This window comes from Artibeus jamaicensis, unplaced genomic scaffold, assembly GCF_021234435.1.
Source record: "Artibeus jamaicensis isolate MK-2021 breed Jamaican fruit bat unplaced genomic scaffold, CSHL_Jam_final contig_332, whole genome shotgun sequence".
Classification (NCBI taxonomy): domain Eukaryota; kingdom Metazoa; phylum Chordata; class Mammalia; order Chiroptera; family Phyllostomidae; genus Artibeus; species Artibeus jamaicensis.
Window position 1 is genome coordinate 16,248,229 of NW_026521788.1, and position 26,848 is coordinate 16,275,076.

The 26,848-nt window shown below is 41.5% G+C and overlaps 1 pseudogene; it reads left to right on the plus strand.

Moving 5' to 3' along the window:
* The first annotated feature begins 15,115 nt into the window (after positions 1–15,115).
* On the plus strand, positions 15,116–16,756 carry LOC119042678 (40S ribosomal protein S27-like; annotated as a pseudogene).
* The last annotated feature ends 10,092 nt before the right edge of the window (positions 16,757–26,848 follow it).

Genomic DNA, 26,848 nt, shown 5'->3' on the forward strand with positions numbered 1-26,848 from the left:
TTTGAAAAAGAGTACGCCACATTACTATATGATCATTTCTAGAGGGGAAAAAAAGAGGGCATCGAAGGCAGTGGTGGAAAATAACTGAATAGACGGAGCTGGGTCAGGCGATGGGAGGCTCTGCTTCCTGGTCTACAATTCCCCACCTGCAGGTTTTTTTCCTTCTTAAAGACTAAGAAAGTGTCTACCCCAGTTTTACTTTACATCATTAGTCTACTTCCTTCACAAGATTTATCACAGACTTTTATCTGATTTTTAATTCATTTACTTTTGTACTTATCTTACTACTTATGGTCAATCTCCAGCTAGGCACATATAATGTACTCAATAAATACTATGAATGAATGAATGAATGAATGAATGAATGAATGAATGAAAACTGTCCTTATAAGACATTTGGTGGAGCTGGGTGGGGTGGTCTTTAGCTCTCTTTCATTATCTCTAATTCACTGAGTACTTTATGTTTCTCTCAAAGGCAGGAGGCCAGTCTTGAAGAATGACAAGGAATTCTTTCTGAGGAGTATGAAATAGGGATCTTCAGCATCGAGGCAAGTCTTGTGAAATTTAAGAATGAATGAGTGCCACACCAGGGAATGCTGTCCATCAGTCACGGTGTAAAACAAGCAGGTACCCAGAAAGTGAGAGGAAGAACAGCATTAGAAATATGAGGAAAGTAGAATTAAGAAGAAGGAAGGGAAAAATGGTGTTTGCACAGAAGAGAGTGAGCATCAAAAGGACGGGGCATTTCTAGGACCGTTATTGTGTCGAGTCTGGAATGGTCGAAGCAGAATGGCTGTGACACTGGCCTGGTATCTCAAAGCAACTTAAAGAACAGCTATGGAATTTGAAGGTATATCAGGAGAGAGAGATCAAAAGATTTGAGGAGTTATTGATGAAAGTCTGGAGGAAAGTTTTCTATGAAGAGAATGTCACTCCAAGAATGTCTGCACTTTAATTAGACAATTGCAAAACTAACACAGTAATTAATACAATTATCTCTTCATTCATAAAATAACTTATCTTTAGAGCTGAAAGGGCATTGGGAATACTTTTAATCAACTTTCCACCCTCAGAAAGGTTTTCCCCAGAGGACATACAACCTCAATCTAATCACAAGGAAACTTCAGACAAACATAAAATAGAAATGTTACATTTATTTTTTTTTAAAGGGAGGCATGAGGGAGGTAGAAGAGGGTAAAGGAGAGATAAATGATGATGGAAAGAGATGATTTGGGGTGGTGAACACACAATAATAATATACAGATGATGTGTTATAGAATTGCACACATTTAACCTATTGTTTTATTAACCAATGGCACCCCAGTAAATTCAGGACAAAAGAAAAGAAAATGAAAAAATGGAATGATAAGGAGTCAGAGAGCTGAACCAGTGGCCAGTGTTGGTGGAGGTTTTCATGGAAGATAGCAATAAATGCTTAATTGCTATCTTCACCTAGAAATGGCCAAGATGAAGGCGTAGGTAGATACACTGTGCCTCCTCGCACAACCAAAATAAGGACAACAACAATTTAGAAACAAAATAATAACCAGACCTGACAGAAAATTGAACTGTATGGAAGTCAGACAACCAAAGAGATAAAATAGACACATTCATCCAGACCCATAAGCAGGGCGGAGTCACACAGCCAGATGGAGAGGGGTCGCAGCACAAAAAAAGTGGTAGCACCAGGTGCAAAGGCACCTCGGGTTCGCAAGACAGCAGTGGGCAGACCCTGGGTGCAGGCTGCTAGCGGACCCCAGGTGGACCCCTGGCATGGGGTGGCAAAGGGCAGACCCAACAAGGCGGTGATTGTGGAGCAAGGCACTGCACACACAAGGCAGCTGACTACACAGTCGCACATTTGCATGCAGATAAACCAGGTGAAACTGGGGAGAGAGACTGCGCAACCCAGGGTTCCAGCCTGTGAAAATACAGCCTCAAAACATTGATTGAAAACACCTGTAGGAGTTGAGGCTTGGGGAGAGACTCCCAGCCTCACAGGAGAGTTTGTTGGAGAGACCCACAGGGGTCCTAGAATGTACACAAGCCCACCCACCCAGGAAGCAGTACCAGAAGGGCCCACTTTGCTTGGGGAAAGCGGCACAGGGGACCGAAATCTGAGAGAGAGCGGAACAAGTGCCACTGCTCCCTCTCAGACTCTGCCCCCACATACAGCATCACAACCCAGCAACTGGGTTGCCCCGCCCTGGTGAACACCCAAGGCTCCACCCCTCATACGTAACAGGCGCGACGTGACCAAAAATGGCTCAATCAGAAGAACAAATCAAAGCCCCAGAGCCAATACTTTCAAGTGACCAAGAGATAGCCAAACTATCAGATACATAGTTCAAAACACTGGTGATTAGGATGCTCACAGAACTGGTTGATTTTGGTCACAAATTAGATGAAAAAATGAAGGCTACACTAAATGAAATGAAGGAAAATGCACAGGGAACCAATAGTGATGGGAAGAAAACTGGGACTCAAATCAATGGAGAGGACCAGAAGGAAGAAAGAAACAACCAAACAGAAAAGAATGAAGAAACAAGAATTCGAAAAGATGAGGAGAGGCTTAGGAACCTTCAGGACATCTTTAAACGCTCCAACATCCAAATTATAGGGGTACAAGAAGGGGAAGAGAGAGAGAGCAACAAGTGGAAAAGTTATATGAACAAATAATAAAAGAGAACTTCCCCAATCTGGCAAAGAAAATAGACTTCCAGGAAGTCCAGGAAGCTCAGAGAGTCCCAAAGAAGGTGGACCCAAGAAGGAACATACCAAGACACATCTTAATTACATTACCCAAGATTAAAATGAAGGAGAGAATTCTAGAAGCAGCAAGAGATAAGGGGACAGTCACCTACAAAGGACTTCCCATCAGACTGTCAGCTGATTTCTCAAAAGAGACCTTACAGGCAAGAAGGGGCTGGAAAGAAGTATTCCAAGTCATGAAATGCAAGGACCTACATCCAAGATTGCTCTATCCAGCAAAGCTTTCATTCAGAATGGAAGGGCAGATAAAGCACTTCTCAGAGAAGGTCAAGTTCAAGGAGTTTGTCATCAGCTTATTTTATGAAATGTTAAAGGGACTTACCTAAGAAAAAGAAGATAAAAAATATGAACAGTGAAAGGACAGCAAACTCACAGTTATTAACAACCACACCTAAAACAAAGCAAACTAAGTGGACAGCTAGATCAGGAGCGGAGCCATAGGAATGGAGATCACATGGAGGGTTAGCAACAGGGGAGTGGGAGGAGGAGAGGGGGGGAAAGGTACAGAGAATAAGTATCATAGATGGTGGGGAGAAAATAGACAGGGGGAGGGCAAGAGTAGTGTGGGAAATGTAGAAGCTAAGGAACTTACGGCATATGGTCATAAACTAAAGGGGGGCAATGGTGGGGGAGAGGGTGTGCAGGGTGGAGGGGAATGAAGGGGGGAATGGGACAACTGTAATAGCATAATCAATAAAATATATTTAAGAAAAGAAAAAATTATTTAAAAAAATACAGAGAGAAAAAGACAAAAAAGGGAGGGGCAAGCTATATATATTTTAAATGTCAGTATCAGAAAAGACAGGAAAGGTTGTAGGATTTGTTCCAGATTAAAGGTGGTCAGAGAGACTTGACAACTAAATCTAGTATCTAACCCTACCTATCCTGGATCCATTGGAGAGGAAAAATACTATAGAAAGAACTCACTAGATGACTGAAAAAAATTTAAATATGGATAGTAGACAGAAAAGTCTTATATCGAAAGTCTTGTATCAATGTAAATTTAAGAAGTAAATCATCATATTGTAATCATTCTTAGGAAATGTACACTGAAGAATTTAGGTGTAAAAAACATGATGTTTGTAACTCACTGGTAAAGAGTTTAGAAGAAATACAGAGGGAGGGAGAAAGAGAAGGAAGGAGAGGAAGAGTTAGTTCAAAGACCACAAATGACAAAGCAAACGGCGTAAATGTTAACAATAGTTTAATTTGAATAGAAGGTCTAGAAGTGTTTCTTGTAACTACTTTCAGAACTTCCTTATAAGTTTGAATCTATTTCCAAATAAAAAGCTTTTTAAATGCTTTGATGGGACAACTGCAATAGCATAAACAATAAAATATCATTTAAATTGAAACAAAAAAACTTTAAAAAATGATTTGATATTCTTTAGCTCTAAGAACACAGGAATAAACAAGAATGATTTCGTGGGATGCTTTCTTGTTATCTTTTAATTATAATTGCAAATTAAATGTCTTGCTTACTTATTTGAGTGTAAAAACTTACTTGAAAAATATTTGAAGAAATCTTACACAAAAGTGACATTTTTAGATGTTGCAAACCTCTGCTGGCTCATCAATATCTCCGACTAGGTGTCATGGAGCCTTGCAGACAGAGTCTGCAGATCTTCCAGCTTGCAACAAAAAGTCACTAGCCTGGTGCCCATTCACCCCACCCATATTCATCAGTGTCAAATCTCAGATCAGGCTCCCCTCCTCCAACTCTTTCTTTCCCTTAGGGCTAGAGAACAATGCTACATTTTCACCTGATGTACTTTTAGGACTCTCCCCAAGCCCAGAGTTGGAATAACAAAGGAAAACAGAATACAGTTGGGGACTCACAGCCTGACAACCTAAGCCCACTGCAAAATTCGCTTGGATTCTGTCTTTTGTGCCATCGCTAATTTGCACACTTTTCAATTATTACACCTTTTATTTTCGAATAGTCCCCCTCCCTAATATATATGCTTGCTTTTGACCCCGTGGGTTTTGTTTTTGGCTTTTTTTTCTTTTTTACAATTTAATTTAAACCAGTTATGTTAGGAGAAAGTTTCCTTGAGTAAGTCACATTGTAGAAATATAAGATCAGTATTTTACCTGATGTGAACGACAAATGTTTTTTTTAAATGTTTAGAGAAGATGAATGTGGAAAGGTTTTTAATGTTTAGAAGTATTTGTTTGCATAAAAGACAGATGTGGACTCCAAAATACTTTAAACCAGATATCAAAATGTTCTAAAGAAGCTATAGCAGAATTTGTTCCTTCTAGCTGAAATCCGGCTGCAGGCCCCTGTGCACAAAAACCTCCACGAACACTGGTCACTGAAGACACCTAGAGGACTTACTCAGAAACTACATGGAAACAAGACCTCAACTGCTCCGCGGTTCTTAGTGCTGCCTGGGTGTTTAATCATGTATTCAGGGAGCGGGGTGGCAGGAGGGGAACAGCCTTGGGAACCAGGCCTTTGGTACTGAAAACTAGGGAATCATTCTCAGCACATGCAAGAGGAACTTCTCATGATGCTTAAGGTTGTATATTACCTCCAGAAAGACATCTTCTGTGATATTCCTGTTGTAACAGATAAGAATGGCTAAAAAAGAAAATCAAATTTCACTTATACGTGGAATCTGAAGAAGAACATAAATAAGCAAACAAAACTAAAACAGACTCATAGATACAGAGAATGAACTGATGGTTGCCAGAGGGGAAGGAGGTTGGGGGGGATGGGTGAGAAAGGTGAAGGGATCAGTAACTACAGACTGGTAGTGACAAAGCAGTCGTGGGGATGTCAAGTGTCACACAGGGAATATGGTCGATAACATTGTAATAAGGACGTGTGGTGCCAGGTGGGTACCGGAAATACCAGGAGATCACTTTGTAAATTATATAATTGTCTAACCACTATGCTGTACCCTTGAGATTAATATACAATAATAGTGCATGTCAACTGTAACTGACAAATATTTTTTAAATATTAAAAAAGAAAAAATCATTGTGAATCTAATTGTGGTTGATAGCGGTGAAAGATGGCAGACAATATTTTGCTGTATTTGCTCTGATGTCTTATTTGCTTTCCTATTCTTAGTGCTATGGATTATGTAAGATTTAAAAAGTTACTTTAAAGTCATTTAAAACTCCCCTTTTGCTTATCAAAAGCCCCCACTTTGTCTGCCCTATGGTAAAAAGGAGAGGTATTTTTCTCCCCTTTGGCCCATCGACCTCCTGGTATTCGTTCCAATTGGTGGCAGGCCGGTGGGGACAGCACTTCACTGATTTAGGGACCTGAACTTGCCTGGCCTGGGTGGGCGTCAACATCAAGTCCAAGCAAGCGTACAAACTGGTTAAATAAAACACAGCTACAACTGTAACAAGAACAACTATTTTTAACACCAAATTCCATGGCCAAGAGAGAAGTTTACATATTTCAAACAATATTAATTACAGGAATGCAGACGGTGTCTAAAACTTCTTTATAGTGAAATTTAACCAGGGCCCTCCCATGGAGGTATCACAGTATTTTATGAGAAATTTTCCTTTTTCGGTGTTATGAAGGGATTAGACTATATATTGACCAAAGGTATTAGTTCAGGAACATCTGCTATAATGATCCAATTATTGATTACAAATATTTTAGCTTTCTGCCTGAATTTTTTCTTCTCTTTTTTCATAGGGAACAGGGGACCAGTGTCTGGAAGTACTTACCAATTGCAAACTCAAATATGAGGCTGCATTTTTGTGTCCAGACAGGGTGTGGTTGGACATAGACTTGGAACTGGGGAAAATGTGCATTGGGCAATTTTCAACTTCTTTTTCTGGGAGGAAGACGATGAATAAATTTGTCACTTCCACTAAGGTGAAGAGGAACATTTGTTAATACATATGGGGATGCCATCACTGCTCAATCCTACTTAAGCGTCTATGTGAAATGGGCAGAATTAAATTATGTGAATAATTGTGATGTCCACACATAATGCATTTCAGTCTGAGGCTTGAATGAAATAATTCATTTAAATCCATGTAAAAAAATAAGCACCATGAAATGTTACTGGATGGTTAATTAAGAACAAATGCTGTTAAGAGATTTTAAATTAAAATGGAACCAAGTGATCATTACAGGAATACTTAATATGAAAATAGTGATTCAGAAAACTCATAAAGGTAGAAGAAACAAAGGCCTATTTAAAAGAAATAAATGAAAAAAAGAAAAGAAAATATACAAATCAGAATTTTTTTCTTTTATGAAATACCCCACATGCCTATGATCTAGGATCATAGGTGTTGGGTTTTTTTTCTTCTTTTAAGTAGTCTAAAGGATTTTCTCAATTTTAATTACTCAATTAATTTAATTTCTTTTTAGAGAGAGGGAAAGGGAAAGAGAAAGAGAAGGAGAGAAACACTGATGTGAGAGAGCAACGCTGATCAGTTGCCTTTCTATGTGTCCTGACCAGGGACTGAACCTGCAACCCAGGGATGTGCCTTCACTGGGAATCAAACCGGTGACCTTTTGCTTTGCAAGACAATGTCCAACCAACAGAGCGACACCAGTCAGGGCTTAATTTATTTAATTTTAAATACATAGTCGATCACCATGAATTCAAATTTTGGGGAAATAAAAAGATATACTATAAAAATTTTCCTCCCATGCCTCTCCCGCAGCAACCTGTGTCCTGACTTAGAAGCAACCAATATTATCAGTTTTTCAAATATATTTACTTTCTATACACACACATGTATATGCACACATCTTTCCCTTGTTTTTTACACCTGCCTACGCATTCTAAACATTGTTCTGTATCTTGCTTTTTCCCCTGAATATGTCTTTGAAAACAAAAAGTAGTGCATAGAGCTTTCATTCTTATGTGCAGTGTTCGTTTGTGTGTAGATACCAGATTCATTTAATGAGCCTTGGAGTGAAATTCTGGATCAAATGGCATGTGCATTTGTAATTTTGGTAGATACTACCAAAGTTCACCCAAAGAGGTTATACCATTTATATTATACTGATGCGGACCCCGGCCCATGGGGTCTGCAGCTTTATGGATGAGACAAGACATATTCACACAGACTACTGAGTCCTGTGGAGGAAAAGGGATGGTACAGACACTCTCTCAAGAGAATAGCGCCCCAACCCTTGCCTTGACAAGCTTTTATTGCTTTTCTGGGCACGTTACATGATGGTCCTCATTTTCTATGCACGGGTTCACTTTAGGTGGTTACCTTTTACAGAAAACAAAGGAGGGGATGATGCTAATCACATTACAGAAGAAGGATATTTGCAAATAAAAAGGGAAAAGTGGTTGGACTGGTTATACTCAACCAATTCAACATAGATTCAGCATAGATTTTAGGAACTTACTTTAAAGATATGCAGTAAACGTCTGCTGCCTCAATTCAGGGTGAGGGAGTTTTAACAAAATCAAGTCTCAAAGTGGCCTAAGTATAATGCAGGGCTGCATCCCCACGGCAGAATCTATCTGTGAGCATGGGTCCTGCACACCTCTGAGTGGGAGCTGGGCCCACGCCACGCAGAAGAGTCTCCTATATTATACTGCATTGTACAGAAGTGTTCCTAACCCTCCCCAATGTGTAGACTTCTTAAAAATACTTACCACCTTCTCCTCTGAACCTGATTGTGATAGCTTTCTACTCTTTCCCTATTTGCGGTCTAGTCTGCAAAAATCCCACTGCATTTCAACATCAACCCTCTGCTGCCATCTGTCAGCGCCTCCACCCCTCCCCGGGGACCCACATTCCCTTTGCTGCAATGCCTTTCTTATCAAAACCATCCCTCCAACCTACTGCCTTTCAAAATCAAGCTCTACTTTCACCCCCTCCATGAAACCTTGCTCAGTTCTCCGGCCCTTACTGAGCTCTTGCTAAAGCTTCCCAACAGGTGTGCCACAAAAGAACTATAGGCCAATAGAGCGATAGATCTAGTCCCTGGATGAACCCTTCTGGCCGGGTCTGTGTTGTCAGTTTACCACAGAGTTCCTACCAAATTATCATTTTTTATGCATGCCATGACATGGAAAATGATGGGAAGGTCTCCAGGTTTTTTAAATTCTTACTGGGGTTTTTTGTTCATTTGTTCTATACTGGAATGAGAAAGTTGACTCTTGAATACAGTAGTTGGGTTTTACTCAATGATCTAATGGGAAAATATTTTTCTTTAAATGGTATTGACCAATAGTTCCAATTCAATGTCAAATAGTAGATGGTGAGGTATACGGATGAGGAAACTGAGATCCAGAGCGATAAGTAACTTGCCCAACGTCACACAGAGGAGCTAGGAGTAAAGCTCCAGCCCGGACCAAAGATGAGAGATATCATGAACCAAGGATTAGGATGAATTCCATCCTGTGCGCCGGGGTACAAAACACCAAATCTAGCTGGCGTCACTCAAAAACCTCCATGTTTGACCACCATGCCACACTGCTCCAGTGAAGGCTTGCTGACAGAGTGGTGGGGGTCTGCTGAGCCAAGAAAATGACCTTAACGCAGGCTTCAGTGACATAATAGTTGCCATGGGACATCAGGCATCGTTAGAGGGCCCATATCTTCCCACCACTGAATCGCAAAACCTTCCAGGATCTGTGTTTATTCTTGTCTTATTCCTTCCTGTTGCAATAAGGGGGGTACGGTTTCTCCTCCTTTTTGAGGCCCAGTCTCAGATCCCAAACCTGTCGTTCCTGGGCGTTATTCGCTTTCTCTTCCATGTCTTTGCCCTCTCCCTGACAATGAACACAATCTAGTATTTCACATCTTTTTAAAAAAAAGAATCCTTCTTTGACTGCCCCGCTCCTCCCATCATCCTGCCTCTCTGGGCTCTGCTCCCCCTCACAACCAAGCATCTCAGGGGAAGGGTCCCCACGCCCAGCTCTACTGTGATGGGGTGCACACAGCTGTTCTGTTCCCTCTGCTCTCAGTAAGGGTCCCGCACAGTCTACCTGCTCACAGACCCTCGATCCAATTATTCCTGGCTTTTTAACAAATTAATTTTATTTATTTTTCATAATATACAAGTTTTAGAATATACATATTGTTCAGTCTGAATGAATAAAAAACTACATGTGCATCCATGAAAAAGAAAAAAAAATAAACACCTACCTAGAGCACCGTGCAAGCACATAGCTGATCCTCAACCAGTGTTTGAGTGATGTGATTTGCTTTAGGTTTCTTATTTTCTCCCGTACTTATTTCTGGTTTTAGCCATTAGTAAATACTGTCATTGCTTTTTATCCTTCCACTACTGCCATAAATAAAACCTACACTCCAACTGGCTCACTTTTTACTTCCTGAACATTCCTGAGGCCTTGGAACCACCCCCTCCAGCTGAGGGGACTTCTTGGGCAATCAGTAAGATTCTCCAACCCTCCACGGAGCAGGAGGGAAACGGACTCAGCTCTAACAGCATTGGCACGCACCCCGAGACAAAAGTGGAAAAGCCCACCAGAGGTGGCGCCCTTACCACAGGCTTCAGTGGCTTCAGCTGTGGATGAACCTTGGCTGGCATGGTGTCCGCTGTGTTCCCAGTTGAGTCTTGGTAGGCAAGGACACTACGCACTGACCAGAGCCTTGGTATCTGAAGTCAGCTGCTGTAATAGGGATCTCAATGGCCAGCATTCCTTTTTGTAAATATCTAAAAAGTGGGGCGGTGTAAGAAAAGGGAAGACCTTAACAGTTAATCTTTCTATAGGGTTTCCTGTATGTCAGACATTACACATATAATCATTTTTAGTCTCACCACTCTAATAGGGGAATGTCATTTTCATCATCCTTATTTTAACTGGGGAAACTAAGGCACAGAAGTACCTTAGCTTGGTACAAGTGGACTAAAGTACTTGTCCAAAGTCACAGAGCTAAATAGCAGAGCTGGAATTTGGACCTAGGTGGTCTGAAGTCTGGTTAGGAATCATCACATTATACCAGCTCCCTTTTAGCATGTGCTGCTGGCATAGTTGCCCCTTCGGCCTTGGCTCTGCCCAGAGACATCATCACAGACGCCTGAAGATGAAAACTGACAGAAGAATTAAGGCAGGGACTCCACTAGTTCACACAAATATTTTGTGCGAATAAAAAATGTTTTCTCTAGGTGGACCACAATCCTAAGACTTGGTAAGCAGGCAGTATTTGTGTGCCAATTATGGAAAAGTACCTTTCCCTCTGACCAGTGTGGCTTAGTCGCCCTGCAAGGTGGAGTGCCGCAGATTCCCTGTCAGGGCACATGCTTGGGGCGCAGGCCATCCCCAGCTGGGGCACATGTGAGAGGCAACCAATAGGTGTTTCTCTCTCGCATCGTTGTTTCTCTCCCTCTATTTCCCCCTCCCTGTCCCTCCCTTTAAAAATAAAGAAATAAAATCTTTTTTTAAAAAAAGAAAGAAAGAAGAAAGTACCTTCAAGCTAACCCTTGTGCACAGTTTCTGGAAATGTAGATTGGTGCAGCCACTGTGAAAAACAAACATGGAAGTTTTTCAAAAAATTAAAAATGAAACTGCCTTATGACCCAGCAATTCCACTTCTGGGGATATAGTCAATGAAATCCAAAACACTAATTCAGAAGAGTATGTGCACCCCTATCTTCATTGCAGTGTTATTTACAACAGCCAAGATATGGTAGCAACCCAAGTGCTCATCAGTAGATGAGTGGAAAAGAAGATGTACACATATATGATGGAATATTACTCAACCATAAAAAAGAACTAAATCTTCCATTTGCAACAGAATGGATGGTCTAGAGGGTATTGTGCTCAGTGAAATAAGCCGGTCAGAGAAATAAAAATGCCATATGATTTTACTTATATGTGGAATCTAAAGAACAAAATAAACAAACAAAATTGAAACAGACTCATAGACACAAAGAGATGGGTAGATGCTCGATGGGAGGGGCTTGGGGAGCTGGATGAAAAGGTGAAGGAAATAAGAAGTACCAACTGGCAGTTGCAGAATAGTCCCAGGGATGTAGAGTACAGCATGGGGAATCTCATCAAGGATGTTGCAATAACCATGTGTGCTGCCATGTGGGTACTGGAAATATCAGAGGAAACACTTTGTAAAGTGTATGATTATCTAATAGCTATGCTATACACCTGAAACCAACACAAAATAGTATTAAAAGAAAACTATAATTGAACATTTTTTTAAATGAGAGAAAAAAGAAAAAGTTTCTCTAGGCAGAAGCAGCCCATGCTAGGGTGTAGAGTTGGGCGAGTGAGGCAGGCGCTAGGAATCCCACAGGATCCCAGGATCCCTTAGCTGGGAGCCCTTGACAATCACAACTGCGTGCAGTTGTTTCAGTTAAGGACGAGAAAAAGAGACAACACAATTATCATGTAGCTCAATACCATCTCTTACATAACTCTACTTATAGATCATGTCGAATATCTAGATGAATTAAAATGAGGTCATGTGTCTTCAATCTATACCTCGATTGTCCCCTCAGCCTAAAAATTCAAGAAGACGTCAAGGTTAATTTTGATGTTCAAATGGACATAACCCTAAATACATCCTTCCAGTCCTGCTCAAGCAGAACTTACCTGCCCCCAACACAAGTAATTTCTGGAAAGCCCCAAAGGGGAGCCTCACATGTGCCTACAACCCAGCTGGTAGTTCTAGGCACCACATGGTGTTCCGTTGCCTCCTGCTCCAGCTCCCACTCGCCAATATTATTGGCTTCTCCTAAAACTAGAGAAGAAGCCTTGCCAAGATTTTTTGGAAGCCACCAAAGCTACCAGTCTTTAGAGTGCCAGAGGAACACTGGGAATGGCACAGAGGGTAGGAGAATGATCCTCCTCCTCAATTCAGTCTTCTTACCTGAGCCCCAAACAGCTCTGTCTGCATCCGAAATCTCCCCCCAAAATGGTCCTTACCCCATGCTCAGAATCTCATTAAGCCTTTCTGTCAGTTTCTCTTTATTCCTTAAACTAGAAGGACTTGAATCCAATCTGAGGGGCTAAACAGGAAACAGACACTATCACCACCCTCTCCATTTCATTCATCCATTCATCCGTCTATCCTTCTATCCATCCACCCATTTGATTAATATTGATTAAGGCCAACGCAGTGTCTGACACTGTTTGAGGCACTGAGGCTAAAACATTAAATAAGACAGATCATGTCGTTACTTTCAAAGAGCTTGCACTCTTGAGTGGGTAAACAGAGAACAATAAAAATAAATCAATTAGTTAACAAGAAGCTATTAGCTAGCAATGATTGCCATAATAAAAATAAAACAAGGTGATATGATAGGAAGAGACTGGGGAGCTACTTTGTTTTTACTTTATATAATTAATTTATTTTATTTTTATTTTTCAATTAAAGTTGACATTCAATATTATTTTATCATAGTTTCAGGTGTACAGCATAGTGGTTAAACATAATTTAAGTGCTTTTCCCCCGACCCCAGCCCATAATGGGAGTTCTCAAAAACACCCAGAAACATCTGAGGGAAACTTTGAAAAGAGACTCGAATCCTATTCTGCTGGGAAGGAGCTGCTGTGATGTGCTGCACTGGCATTTCCCCAGACCGAGTTCTGAGCCTGAGTTCTGAGATCTAGTACCTGGCATGCACCTGGCACCATGCATACCTTTCACAATTTTATTGACTGTATCCCGTATGCTGTGCTTTACACTCCCATGACTATTTCGTAATTACCAATTGGACTTCTCACACCCTTCATTTTTTTCACCCGGCCTCCCACTTATCTGTCAACCAGCAGTCTGTTCCCTGTACCTATGAGTGTTTCTGTTTTGTTCACATATAAATGAAATCATATGGTATTTGTCTTTCAGAGCTACTTTGGATTTACTCAGTATTCTTCAATCCCATCAAACCCAGTAACTGCTATTCCTAACAAATTAAACAGCATTTATAGTTTTTTTTAATCATAGATAACATGGTCTACTTTGCACATTACATATGTTTCTACTGTGATAAAGAGGAGAAATAAGGGGATCTAATGCATAATAAAAGATACAGTTCAATATGTAAATGATTGAACCTGACTATACTTGAAAACCCAATGAGACCATCAGAAGTTCGCTTCCACACATCGTGCCACCAAGAATGCAACAGTCACAACGCCCACCGATTGTAGCAGTGTTACAAGTGACTCAGATCCCACCAGTGGTGTTGTCTTTGGTGACAGGATTTATCTAAATAGGGAATGATTCTGGGTAATGCTTCAAACAAAACAAAGGGTTACCTTTCATCAATTTACATGGTAATGGCATCCCTAGAAATTTCAATGGATGTTAAAACCAGGTAAAAAATACTTAGCTAGTAAATATCTATGAGACTATGGAATGGGTTCTTGGTATAGGTAATTATAAACAGGGTTTTCCCCCTATAGAGCTCTCCGGTGGGACATTTAATATGATGCAGCACATAGGCCAGTCCTTCACTGGGAGGACTCTACTGTGTACTGCCAGACATCTGGCATCCCCGGCATGTGCTCCCACCCTATCATTCAGTGCCAGTAATTGCTTCAATCACAGTGACAAATAAGTCCCCATACATTTCCTACACACTTCTTAGGAATTGGTGCTCCCCCCATGAAGAACCGCTAGAACAGGAAATTCGGGGAGGGCTTGCTAAGGAGCTACTCTTTGAGATCAGAACAGAATGACAAAAAAACCCCAAACAACTGAGCTGTGGGGTTGGGGGGAAAGCATCCCAGGCAAAAGGAAGACCTGGTCCACTTTCACCACAGTGAAATAACAAGTTTGGAGGATTCAAGGAGCAGAAAGACTGGTGGAACCAGAATGTATTGAGTGAGTACTATAGTAAATGATGGTTTTGGAGGGGTGGACAGAGGTCAAACCACACAGGGCCTTAGAAGCCAAAGTAAAGATTTGAACTTTATTATGAGTGCAACATAGGCTTGTTAAGGACAGCTGTTAAGCCAAGGGAAGGTTATTATTTAACTTTGGTTAGCCGCTGTGGCTGTGGAGAGTAGATCATGAGAGAGGAGAGGCTTAGAGAGTTTTTCAGGTGTGTAGGAAAAAGTGGTGGATTTGCCTAGGAGATGAGCAGCAGAGATGGGGAGCAATGGGCGGCTTCATGAGCAGGTTTGGAAGAAGCGTCAGTAGGACTTGGTGATGAATTAGAACTGAGGGGTGAGAGCGAAGAAGTAATCAAGGATGTTGACCCTGATTGACCACTGGTGATTTTGACATGAGCAACTGGGTAGTTGTTAGGATCAATTCCTGCGCTGGTAAATCTGAAGGAGGAACAGTTTTTGTTGATTTGCTTTAGTGTGTGTCAATAGTTCTGTTTGACCATGTTCTGTTTGAGATGCCTATTAAACATGTAACTCTTTCTTTTTTCCCCATGAAACACCAAACGGCAATGCTGCCCATGCTGCAGGAGGGCCTGGAGGCTCTTGGGAGCCCTGAAATGGGATGCTGTGGCAGCTTCCATGGAGCATTTGGCAGTGGCATCCAAGGGAAGCTCACAGCTGGGGTTGGGGTCTGTGTCAAGGCTGTGGAGCTAGCGGAGGCAAGGCCAAAGGACAAGGAGTGTCCTTGAGCAAACCGGTCAAGGACATGAGAATCAAGTTCCTGGGGAAGATCTATCCCTTTTCTCTGCCCATCAAGGAATCTGAGATCATTGAATTTTTCTTGGGGGTGTTTCTCAAGCATGAGGTTTTAAAGAGTATAACTGCAAAAGCAGACATATGCAGGTCAGGGGACCTGGTTCAAGGCATTTGTTGCCATTGGGGACTACAGTGCACACATTGGTCTGGGTGTTAAGTGCTCAAAAAAGGTAGCCACTGCCATCCATGGGGCCACCATCCTGGCCAAGCTCTCTATTGTCCCTGTTTGGTCAGGCTACTGGAAGAACAAGATCAGCAAGCCCCACACCAACCCTTATAAGGTGACCAGGCGCTGTGCCTCTGTGCTGGGGCGCCTCATCCCTGCACCCAGGGGCCAGGCACTGTCTCACCCCTGTGCCTAAAAAGCTGCTGACGATGGCTGGTATCTACAAATGCTATACCTCAACCAAGGACTACACTGCCAACCAGGGCAACTTTGCCAAGACCACCTTTGATGCATCTCTAATACCTACAGCTATCTCACCTGGAAAGAGACGGTGCACACCAAGTCTCCCTCTCAGGAATTCACTGACCATCTTGTAAAGACCCACCCTAGGGTTTCTATGCAGTGGAACCAGGCTCCAGCTGTGGCCAGCACATAATTTTATACAAGGAAAAGAAAATGAATTAAGCCTGTTAATAATTTTTTAAAATCTAATTCCCCAAGTAGGCAAATAAGCCTTCAGGTGTTTACAGGGAAAGGAAATGCTGGGTTACAAATCTGAATGTCACAAGCACACAGGTGGTATTTAAAGTCAGCCTGATGAGAGTGGGGAAGGAAGTGTGCATGGAACCTCGGGAAGGAAGTGTGCACGGAACCTCAGCTCTGAGCCCCGGGGCACAGCACCTGTTAGAAAATGAGTAGGGGGTGGCTGGGGTTGGAGGCGAGTGGTGGTGGGGGAAAATGAAAACAACTGTACTTGAACAGCAAAAAAAAAAAAAAACCATTAAAAAAAAGAAATTGAGTAGGGGAGGAGAGAAGAGGTTAGGATGAAAACCAGGGCAGTCAAATCATGGAAACCAAAGCTATGGCAGTCAAGAAAGATAAACATTCTGTGGAACCTGAGGGTTTTACCATTTGGAAGGAATCTGCTTTGAGTTAAAAGATACAAATAATGGCCTTTCCAGTGGTGACAACTTCCCCACAACAAGTCTCTCACTAAGGACCTTCTTTATTGCTCTCCAAAAGAGAAATAGAGGCACACAAGAAGCGTCTGGTGCTGAGACCCAGTTCCTATTTCATGGACGAGAAATACCCAGGATGCTATAAAATCACCACTGTCTTTGGCCATGCACAAACAGTAGTTTTGTGAGTTGACTGCTTAGCTGTCCTCTCTCAGCCTACAGAAGGAAAAGCAAGGTTCACAGAAGGATGATCCTTCAGAAGGAAGTAGCACCCTAGATCAAGGTGCATGGAGTTGACTTCCGACCAAGATGGAGGCATAGGAAGATACACTCTGCCCCCTCACACAACCAAAAGGACAAAAACAAATTTAAAAACCAAAAATAACCAGAACTGAGAAAAAATGTAACTGTATAGAAGTCACGACAACCAAGGAGTTAAAGAAGAAACATTCTTTCAGACTGGAAGGAGGGGCAGAGACAGGCAGCTGGGGTGGAGAAGAAGTGCAGCAAGGCTACAGCTAGAGGGCCAGGCAGGAAAGGCGGCAGCTGGTGGACCAGGAGGTGGCACATGTGCATGTGGATAAGCCTGGAGGAAAAACTGGGGAGCAAGACAGACCATGCAACCCAAGATTTCAGGATGGGGAGATAAAGCCTCAAAACCTATGGCTGTGAAAACCTGTGGGGGTTGCAGTGGTGAGAGAAACTCCCAGCCTCACAGGAGAGTTCACTGGGGATACCCACAGGGTCCTGGAATGTAGACAAAGCCACCCACCTGGGAATCAGCACCACAAGGGCCCAATTTGCTCATGGTAGTGGGGGAAATGACTGAAAGCTGGCCGAGAGCTGACCAAGCAGCAGTGTTCCCTCTCGAGCCCCTTCCCAACAAACAGCACCATAACCCTGGTTGCCCCACTCTGGCAAATACCTAAGGCTCCACCCCTTACTATGTAACAGGTGCGCCAAGACAAAAAAATATGGCTCAAATGGGAGAACAGATCAAAGCTCCAAAAACAGAACTAAGCAATAAAGAGATAACCAACCTATCAGATTCACAGTTCAAAACACTGGTAATCAGGATGCTCACAGAAATAGCTGAGTATGGTCACAAAATGGCGGAAAAAGTGAAGGCCATGCAAAGTGAAATGAAGAGAAATGTACAGGGAACCAACAGTAAAGGAAAGGAAACCAGGACTCAAATGAATGGTTTGGAGCAGAAGAAAGAAACAAACATTCAACCAGAACACAATGAAGAAACAAGAATTTTTAAAAAATGAGGAGAGGCTTAGGAACCTCCAGGACAGCTTTAAATGTTCCAACATCCAAATCTTAGGGGTACCAGAAGGAGAAGAGGAAAAGAAAGAAATGGAAAACTTATCTGAAAAAATAATGAAGGAGAACCTCCCCAATCTGGCAAAGGAAATAGACTTCCAGGAAGTCCAGGAAGCCCAGAGAATCCCAAAGAAGTTGTATCTAAGGAAGCACTCACCAAAGCACATCATAAGTACATTACCCAAGGTTAAAAAGAAGGAGAGAATCTTAAAAGCAGCAAGGGAAAACTCCTTACCTACAAAGGAGTTCCCATAAGACTGTCAGCTGATTTCTCAAAAGAAACCTTGCAGGCGAGAAGGGGCCGGAAAGAAATATTTGAAGTCATGAAAGGCAAGGACCTACATCCAAGATTACTCTACCCAGCAAAGCTATTATTTAGAATGAAAGGGCAGATAAAGTGCTTCCCAGACAAAATCAAGTTAAAGGAGTTCATCATCACCAAGCCTTTATTATATTAAATGTTAAAGGGATTTATCTAAAAAAAAAGAAGATGATCAAAATTATAGAGTAAAATGACAATAAACTCACAACTATCAACAACTGACCTTAAAAAGAACAAAACAAAAACAAACTAAGCAAACAGCTAGAACAGGAACAGAATCACAGAAATGGAGATCACATGGAGGGTTATCAGTGGGGCAGGGATAAGAGAAGAATGGGGGGAAAAGTACAAGGAATAAGAAGCAAAAATGGTAGGTACAAAATAGACAGGGGGAGGTTAAAAATACTATAGGAAATGGAGAAGCCAAAAAACTTAAATATATGACCCATGGACATGAACTAAGGAGGGTAGAGGGGAATGCTGGTGGAAGGGGGGTTGCAGGGCAGAGGGGAACAGAGGGGGGAAAATGGGACAACTATAATCACATAATCAATAAAATATGTTTTTTAATTTTTTTAAAGAAAAATTTATAGGTAGAATATTTACGGTTGGTAATATTGGGATTTTGGAAGTGAAGAAAAGGATGGGTCAAAGCTGGAAGAATAGTGGAGCTGTGAACAGAAACAGGAAAGCCAGGAGCTGCAACTGATCAGCTATGTTGCATCTGAAGTACAGATGGAATATCCGGGGAACCTGTAGGTCAGGAAATAGATTGAGGATAAAGGATTAGTTTTAGGTAGAATCTTTGAGATCAAGTTTGAAACTATGCATTAGCTAAAGGGAGTTGAGAGTAGAAGGCTCAGAACTCAGTCTGGGGAAATGCCAATGCAGCACATCACAGCAGCTCCTTCCCAGCAGAATAGGACTCGAGTCTCTCTTCAACGTTTCCCTCAGATGTTTCTGGGTGTTTTTGAGAACTTCCATTTTCTACTTTCAGCTGAGTCCATTTTTGTTGGGCACCATTAACACTACCACATCACTCAGGTAGTCTTGCCACCTCTGCTCAGCAATATATGTTCTTTCTCTGGGTCCTGTCCCTGGTGTGGTGCCAGGGGATGTAAGACCGAATGCCTACCTCCCTGTTATAGGCTAAATTATGTCCCTCTAAAATTCAGATGTTGAAGGCCATATACTCCTAGTATTTCAGAAGGTAACTGTATTTGGAGATGCCCCTGTAGAGCCTTTAAAGTGGTAATTATGGTGAAATGAAATCATATGGGTGGATCTTATTCCAGTATGACTGGAGTCCTTATAAGATGAGGAAAGTTGGCCCTGGCCAGATGATTCAGTTGCTTCAAGTTTTGCCTTATACATCAAAAGGTTGTGTGTTTAATTCCTGGTGAGGGCACAACTTAGGTTTTGGGTTCAATCTCCCACAGGAACATGTACAAGAAGCAACAGGTCAACGTCTCTCACATTGATGTTTCTCTCTTTCTCTCTCTGCCCCTAAAATCAATAAGCATATCCTCAGGTGAAGATAAAAATTTTTTTAAGACTTCTGGCCAAGATGGAGGCATAGGTGGAAATACTGTACCTCCTCACACAACCAAATTTAAGGACAACAAAGATTCAGAAACAAAAACACAACCAGAACAGACAGAAAATTGAACTGTACCAAAGTCCAACAACAACGAACCATTCGTCCAGACCAGTAAGAGTGGCAAAGTCGGCAGCTGGCAGAGAGGAGTCTGGGTGCAGGGAGGAAATGAGCAAACCCAGTGAGGCATGCAAGGCAGCTGGCTGATGCGGACACACACTCGTGCACAGATAAACTAGGCAAAAAGAAAAGAGCTGTGAGACAGACTGTGCAACCCAGGGCCCCACTGATGGGAATTAAAGCCTAAAAGCACCGATTAAAAAAACTTGCGGGGGTTGAGGTGCCAGGAGAGGCTCCCAGCCTCACAGGAGAGTTCAGTGGAGAGACCCACAGGGTCCCAGAATGTACACAAGCCCACCCACCCAGGAACCAGCACCAGAAGGGTCCAATTTGCTTGTGGGAAGTGGCAGAAGGGACCAAAATCCAAGAGAGAGTGGGGCAAGCGCCATTATTCCCTCTCTGACACCACCCCCACCTACAGCATCACAACCCAGCCACTGGGTTGCCCCACCCTGGTGAACACCCAAGGCTCCACCCCTCATACATAACAGACACAATCTGACCAAAAATGGCTCAATCAGAAGAACAAATCAAAGCCCCACAGCCAATACTTTTAAGCAACCAAAAGATAGCCAACCTATCAGATACACAGTTCAAAACACTGGTGATCAGGATGCTCACAGAACTGGTTGATTTTAGTCGCAAATTAGATGAAAAAATGAAGGCTACTCTCAGTGAAATGACGGCATACGCACAGGGAACCAATAGTGATGGGAAGGAAACTGGGATTCAAATCAATGGAGAGGACCAGAAGGAAGAAAGAAACAATCAGAAAAGAATGAAGAAACAAGAATTCGAAAAGATGAGGAGAGGCTTAGGAACCTCCAGGACATCTTCAAACTTTCCAACATCTGAATTATAGGGGTACCAGAAGGAGAAAAAGAAGAGCAACAAGTGGAAAAGTTATTTGAACAAATAATAAAGAAGAACTTCCCCAATGTGGCAAAGGAAATAAACTTCCAGGAAGTCCAGGAAGCCCAGAGAGTCCCAAAGAAGTTGGACCCAAGGAGGAACACACTAAGGCACATCATAATGACATTACTCAAGTTTAAAGATAAGAAGACAATCTTAAAAGCTGCAAGAGAAAACAGTTGCCTACAAAAAAATTCCCATAAGACTGTCAGCTGATTTCTTACAAGAAACATTGTAGGCAAGAAGGGGCTGGAAAGAAGTATTCCAAGTCATGAAATGCAAAGACCTACATCCAAGATTGATCTATACAGCAAAGCTTTCATTCTGAATGGAAGGGCAGATAAAGTGCTTCTCAGATAAGGTCAAGTTCAAGGAGATCATCATCAGCTTATTTTATGAAATGTTAAAGGGACTTATCTAAGAAAAAGAAGATAAAAAATAGGAACAGTGAAAGGACAGCAAACTCACAGTTATTAACAACCACACCTAAAACAAAAGCAAACTAAGCAAACAGCTAGATCAGGAGCGGAGCCACAGAAATGGAGATCACATGGAAGGTTAGCAACAAGGGAGTGGGAGGAGAAGGGGAGGGAAGGTATAGAGAATAAGTAGCAGAGACAGTGGGGAGAAAATAGACAGGGGGAGGGCAAGAGTAGTGTGGGAAATGTAGAAGCTAAAGAACTTATGACACATGGACATGAACTAAAAAGGGGAATGTGGGTGAGAGGGGGTGTGCAGGGTGGAGGGTAATAAAGAGGGGGAAATGGGACAACTGTAATGGCATAATCAATAAAATATATTTCAAAAATAAAAATAAAAAATTTAAATAATTATGTTTCTGGAAAAGGTTGAAATTGCAATTATTAGATCAGGTATTGAGTCTAGGTTTGGTATTATGGACTAAAAGTATGAGTGACACTATTTTGGGCCTGCGGTTTTCTCTTACCAAGACTGCAATGAAAGAACTATAGCATGCTATAAAAGAACAGAGGAAAGGTCATACATTAATCTACTAGGGCTTCCATAACAAAATACCACAGACTGGATATCTTAAACAACAGAAATTTATTTTGTCACTGTCTGAAAGGTGGAAGTTCAAGATCAAGGAGTCAGCAAGGTTGGTTTCTCCTGAGACCTCTCCCTTGGCTTAAGGGTGGCTAACTTGTCTTATTGCTATGTCCTCACAAAGTCTCTTCTCTGAACGTGCACCCTGGTATCTGGTATCTCTTCCACTTCTTATAAGGACATTAGTCCTAGTGGATTAGGGCCCTGCCCATATGCCCTCAAAAACCTTAAGTACCTCCTTAAAGGCCCTATCTCCAAGTACAGTTATGTTGAGGATTAGGGCTTCACCATATACATTTGGGAAGAACAAAATTCAGTCTAAAACAGATAAGTTTTTCAGAAATTAAATTTCATCCAAAGTAAGATCTGAAGTTTGTGTGGAATTAGCCGGGTAAAGACTGACAAAAAGCATGCTTCAGACTGCTGACGGCGAAGAACAAAGGCCAGAGGATATGAGAAAATATGGTGCATGAGAAAACTCAACAAAGGCCCTTTCCACATGAGTCGAGAGAGGTAAGAAGACTACCTTGGAAGGCCTTGGAAGTCATGATAGAATTGGAACTTAATCTCAGGCAACAGAAAGCCAGTGGAATGCTGTAAGCAGGAGAATGGCATAACCAAATCTACATTGACACCTGGGCTGTAGTGTGGAGAGTGAACTACAAAATGGTAACCCTGGAAATAGAAATGCCAGTTAGGAGGCTGTTACAATAAAATAGGCAAGATGGCGGTGGGACTGGAGAGAAGTATGTAGAATTGAAAAACCCTCAGGACACAGAATTGGCAGGACTTGCTACTGGACTAGAACATGAGAAATAAACTGAGGATGATGCTTAGGTTTCTGAGTTGAGCAAATAGGTGGGAAGTTGGTGCCATGGCCTGAGATAGAGAACAAAGAAGCAGATGGTCAGGCGAAGGAGAGGATGATGAGCTCGGTTTTCAATATATTGAGTTTTAGATTTGCGAGTCATATAAATAAAGATGCTCATAGCTTTAACAGCTAGCTGTTTCAATCCCTGCTTTAGAGATGAGATTTAAAAAGAAAACCCACAAAGCTGAAGTTTTGAGAGGTTGATTGAAGTGTGGTACACACTCAGGTTTATCTGCCTCTAAGGGGTAGGCTTTTTCTACTATATTCCACAAAATTTTACTCCAAACTCTGAGTCGGATATATTTCAGAGTTCAGAATTTTGTGGATTTTAAGAAAGCTAATATGGTGCCTATACTCTATATTATAGAAGGGGGATGAGCCGTCTCTCATAATAAATGTACACATTAATAAATCTTCAATCACTAACATGAATATAACACTAAGTGGGACAATGAATAGTCTTGTGACTGTTAGGATAGGTTTTGCAACCAACTGAGTAATATAAAAACTTTCAGTTTCCAAGGTACACTGGACTTTGGAACTGTGGATAAAGGTGTACCTTCTAGAACAATGTAATGTCATGGAAGTCAAAGCAATAGAGTTTGAAGAAGAAAGTGGTAGTCAAAAAAAGTAGTGGTCAGTGGTGTCAAATGTTACTGTAAAAGGAAACGGGAGTACAAGTCCACATTTAAGGAGTGAAAGAGTAAGACAAAGTACATAACAATAGAATGGCTAAAATGAAAGACAAAAATGACAAATATAGCCAACAATTTAGAGCAAGTGGGATTTTTATTCACTGCCAGTGGTAGCGTAAATTGGCATAAGTATTTTGGAAAACTGAAAGTATCTACTAAAGCTGAACATATGCAGAACACACGACCCAGCAATTCTAGTCCTAGGTATTTGTTCAGCAGAAATGCATGCACATGTGCTTTACAAAGCATATACAAGGATGTGCATATTAGCTTGGTTTCAAGTAGGTGAGGGTTCATGATGTTGTAAATAAACTGGTTACAAATAAATAAGAACTGTCATGCCTGGGCCACTGAGAAGAGTTCATCATGAACCAAGAATTATAATTAATTCAAATCCTTGCTCTGAGGTCCATAAAAAAAGGAGAGAAGTATAAGTTGTTGATTAGAATGGTGCCTAAGTCCATATACCTCCTTCCAAGCAGACTGATGATAAAAGCAATAAAAAGGTAACTCCAGGGGTGACATTGAGATGGATTCCATGTAACTGCATGTGCAGTGGAGAGAGGGCTGGGGCTTCTGCTAAGAATTTGCCATGGCAGGCCTGACTGTTCTCTTCTAGATTTCTCTGACAAACTTTTATCTTGCTTATGCCATTTTTTATTTTGTATTTTCTATTATATGTAAGAAAATGCAACTCATAACTAATAGATTTCTATTACATTCCCCATTTGATTTAATCTAGTCAAGGTTGGTTTCTTCTATTTGCAACAAAGAAGTACCAACTAAAATATATGGCATGGCCTGGCTGGTGTGGCTCAGTGGATTGAATGCTGGTCTGCAAACCAAAGGGTCACTGGTGCGATTCCCAGTCAGGGTACGTGCCTGGGTTGCAGGCCAGGTCCCCAGTAGGGGGCATGAGAGAGGCAACCACACATTGATGTTCCTCTCCCTCTTTTTCTCCCTCCTTTGTCTTTTCTAAAAATAAATAAGTAAAATATTTGAAAAATATATGGTATGAGGGACAGGGATAAAGGGATCTAAATGGTAACACAAAAAATACAACAAAAACTAAATTAAAATGTACAAAATAAAAGAAAATACAAAATTAAGGGGAAAAAAGCCTGTACTTTACTTTAAGGCTTATTGAAAGTGAATATGTGAAGAAAGTATATTTATCTATATTCAATGATTTTAGTTTAGTTTAGTTTTTAAAGACTTTATTTTATTATTCTTTAAAAGATTTTATTTATGTATTTTTAGAGAGGAGAAAGGAGGAGGGAAAAAAAGGAGAGAAACGTCAATGTGTAGTTGCCTCTCCCACACCCACCACTGGAGACCTGGCCCACAATCCAGGCATCTTCCCTGAGTGGAATCGAGCTGGCGACCCTTTGATTCACAGGCCAGCACTCAGTCCACTGAGCCACACCATCCAGGGCTATATATTTATTTTTAGAGAGAGGTGAAGGAAGGGACAAAAAAAGGGAGAGTGATATCGATATGCAGGAGATACATGGACTGGCTGCCTCTCTCACTCCCCCAACCGGGGACCAACTCACAACCCAGGCATGTGCCCTGACTGGGAGAGGAATCGGACACCTTCCAGTTTGCAGGCCAGCACTCAATCCACTGAGCCACACCAGCCAGGTCTATATCCAATAATTTTAAAAGACAGCACAATCAGTCAATGGTTAAAAATAGACTGGAAGAATGGACAGCTGGTCAAGTCTTTTCCACAAGGTTATGAAAAAACAAAATGAAGAGTAGGGATTTGTCTAGATTAAAAGCCAATTAGGAGAATTTAAGAGACCCAGCAACCCCATGCAAGGTGAGGACTTTGATTAGACCTTGATTTACTCCCATTTTGGCATTTGGAGACCGTTATGGAAATTTAACTATGGTATAGCTTGGTGTTACAGAACTAGTGTTAATTTTGTTATGTATGTGTAAGCTGGTATAGTAAAGTGGGGAAACAGTCCAAGTTTATAAGATGAATACTAAGGTTATTACAGGGAAGTGAAATATTTCTAATTTACCTAAAAATTTTTAGCAAACAAGTAGATAAAGAAAAATGTCGAAATGTAAGTAACTACAGGTTTTAGGTGTATGGTGTTCATCATACAGTTATACTTTCAATATATTTGACATTTTTCATAAAAAGAAGTATAAAAATGCATCTGTGCAAAAGGGCTTTGTTTATATAATTACAAAATAAATTTCCTGTAAAACGCAGCCACTAACTCTGATTTAATTAAGTAGGGTGTTTGCTCTATGATACCTGGAGAATTCAAAAGAATTCTATAAATAACTTCAATTTTGTGACCAAAAGTCTCTAATTGGTCTTTGTTCAATTGGGCTCTGCCAAATTACTTTGCTCCCTTCCCCAAAAAGCTGAACTGGAAAAGAAGAGTGGGATGAACACAGCAATCATGCTGTGAAAGAGTCAACCAGAGTCCTGAGAACTTCAGAACTGGTGAGGGAGAATTCTGAGTGTAACAACCTAAGTGTCTGGCCAAGGCTGAAGTCTGGCCAGCCTCCATATACGCTATGAAAGTTCTCTGGCCACAGTCCTGATGTTGTAACATCTAAGGTTGCGTCATTCTTCCCCCAGCTGCTTCTGGACCAAATGTCAACAGCATGTGATGTAAACATGTCAAGATAGAGAGTATAAGGTGTCTGTCAGGTCCTCCCTCCCTCTCTTTCCCTCCCTCCCTCCTTCCCTCCCTCCTTCTCTTCCTCCTTCTCTCCCTCCCCAGCCCCACCCCAAGGGTTTTTCAGTTCCCTGAAAGGTGGAGAAAGTATAAAGGCTTGTGAAAAAGACCATCTCACAAGAGTACAGTAAAAGTTAGAGGCAGAAGATTCAATTAGTGGACACATTCCTATTTTTGTGTGTTGCTACTCCTCCCTTCCTGAAACTCTCCCAGGGTCTCCCGGGCTTGTGTTGCTAGGTGGAATGGCAGCAGGGGGCATGCAACGCAGAGTGACTGGATAGATCAGCAATGGACTTAAGAATCATGGCAACTGTGGAAAATACTTTTTAAAAGGAGGCTGGAAGCAAATTTAAAGAAGAACAGTCTCTGTACTTCTGGCTTATGACTTCAATTATTTCTTCCCCATTTTCAGTTTCCAAGTAGAATCTACATTTAAGGGTAATCAAAACATATTATCTTCCAATATCTCACGATTCCCTTGATGCCTTCCCAATATGTGACCACTCTGTTTGAAATAAAGTCTGGAGGAACTAGCATTTTGTATCGAAGGGTCAGAACAATGGGTCAGGCTGAAAGTTTGGGGTTCTGTATAATTGGGGACTGTGAATATAAGAGCTGAAAAGGATTTGGTTGGGCATGTCTCCGTGTTCTGAAATGCCTGGAAAAAATATACAGGTGAAAAGGGTTTCTCCCATGCCTGACCCAGTGTGGGTTAACAGGTAAGTTGTTTTTTACGGACAGA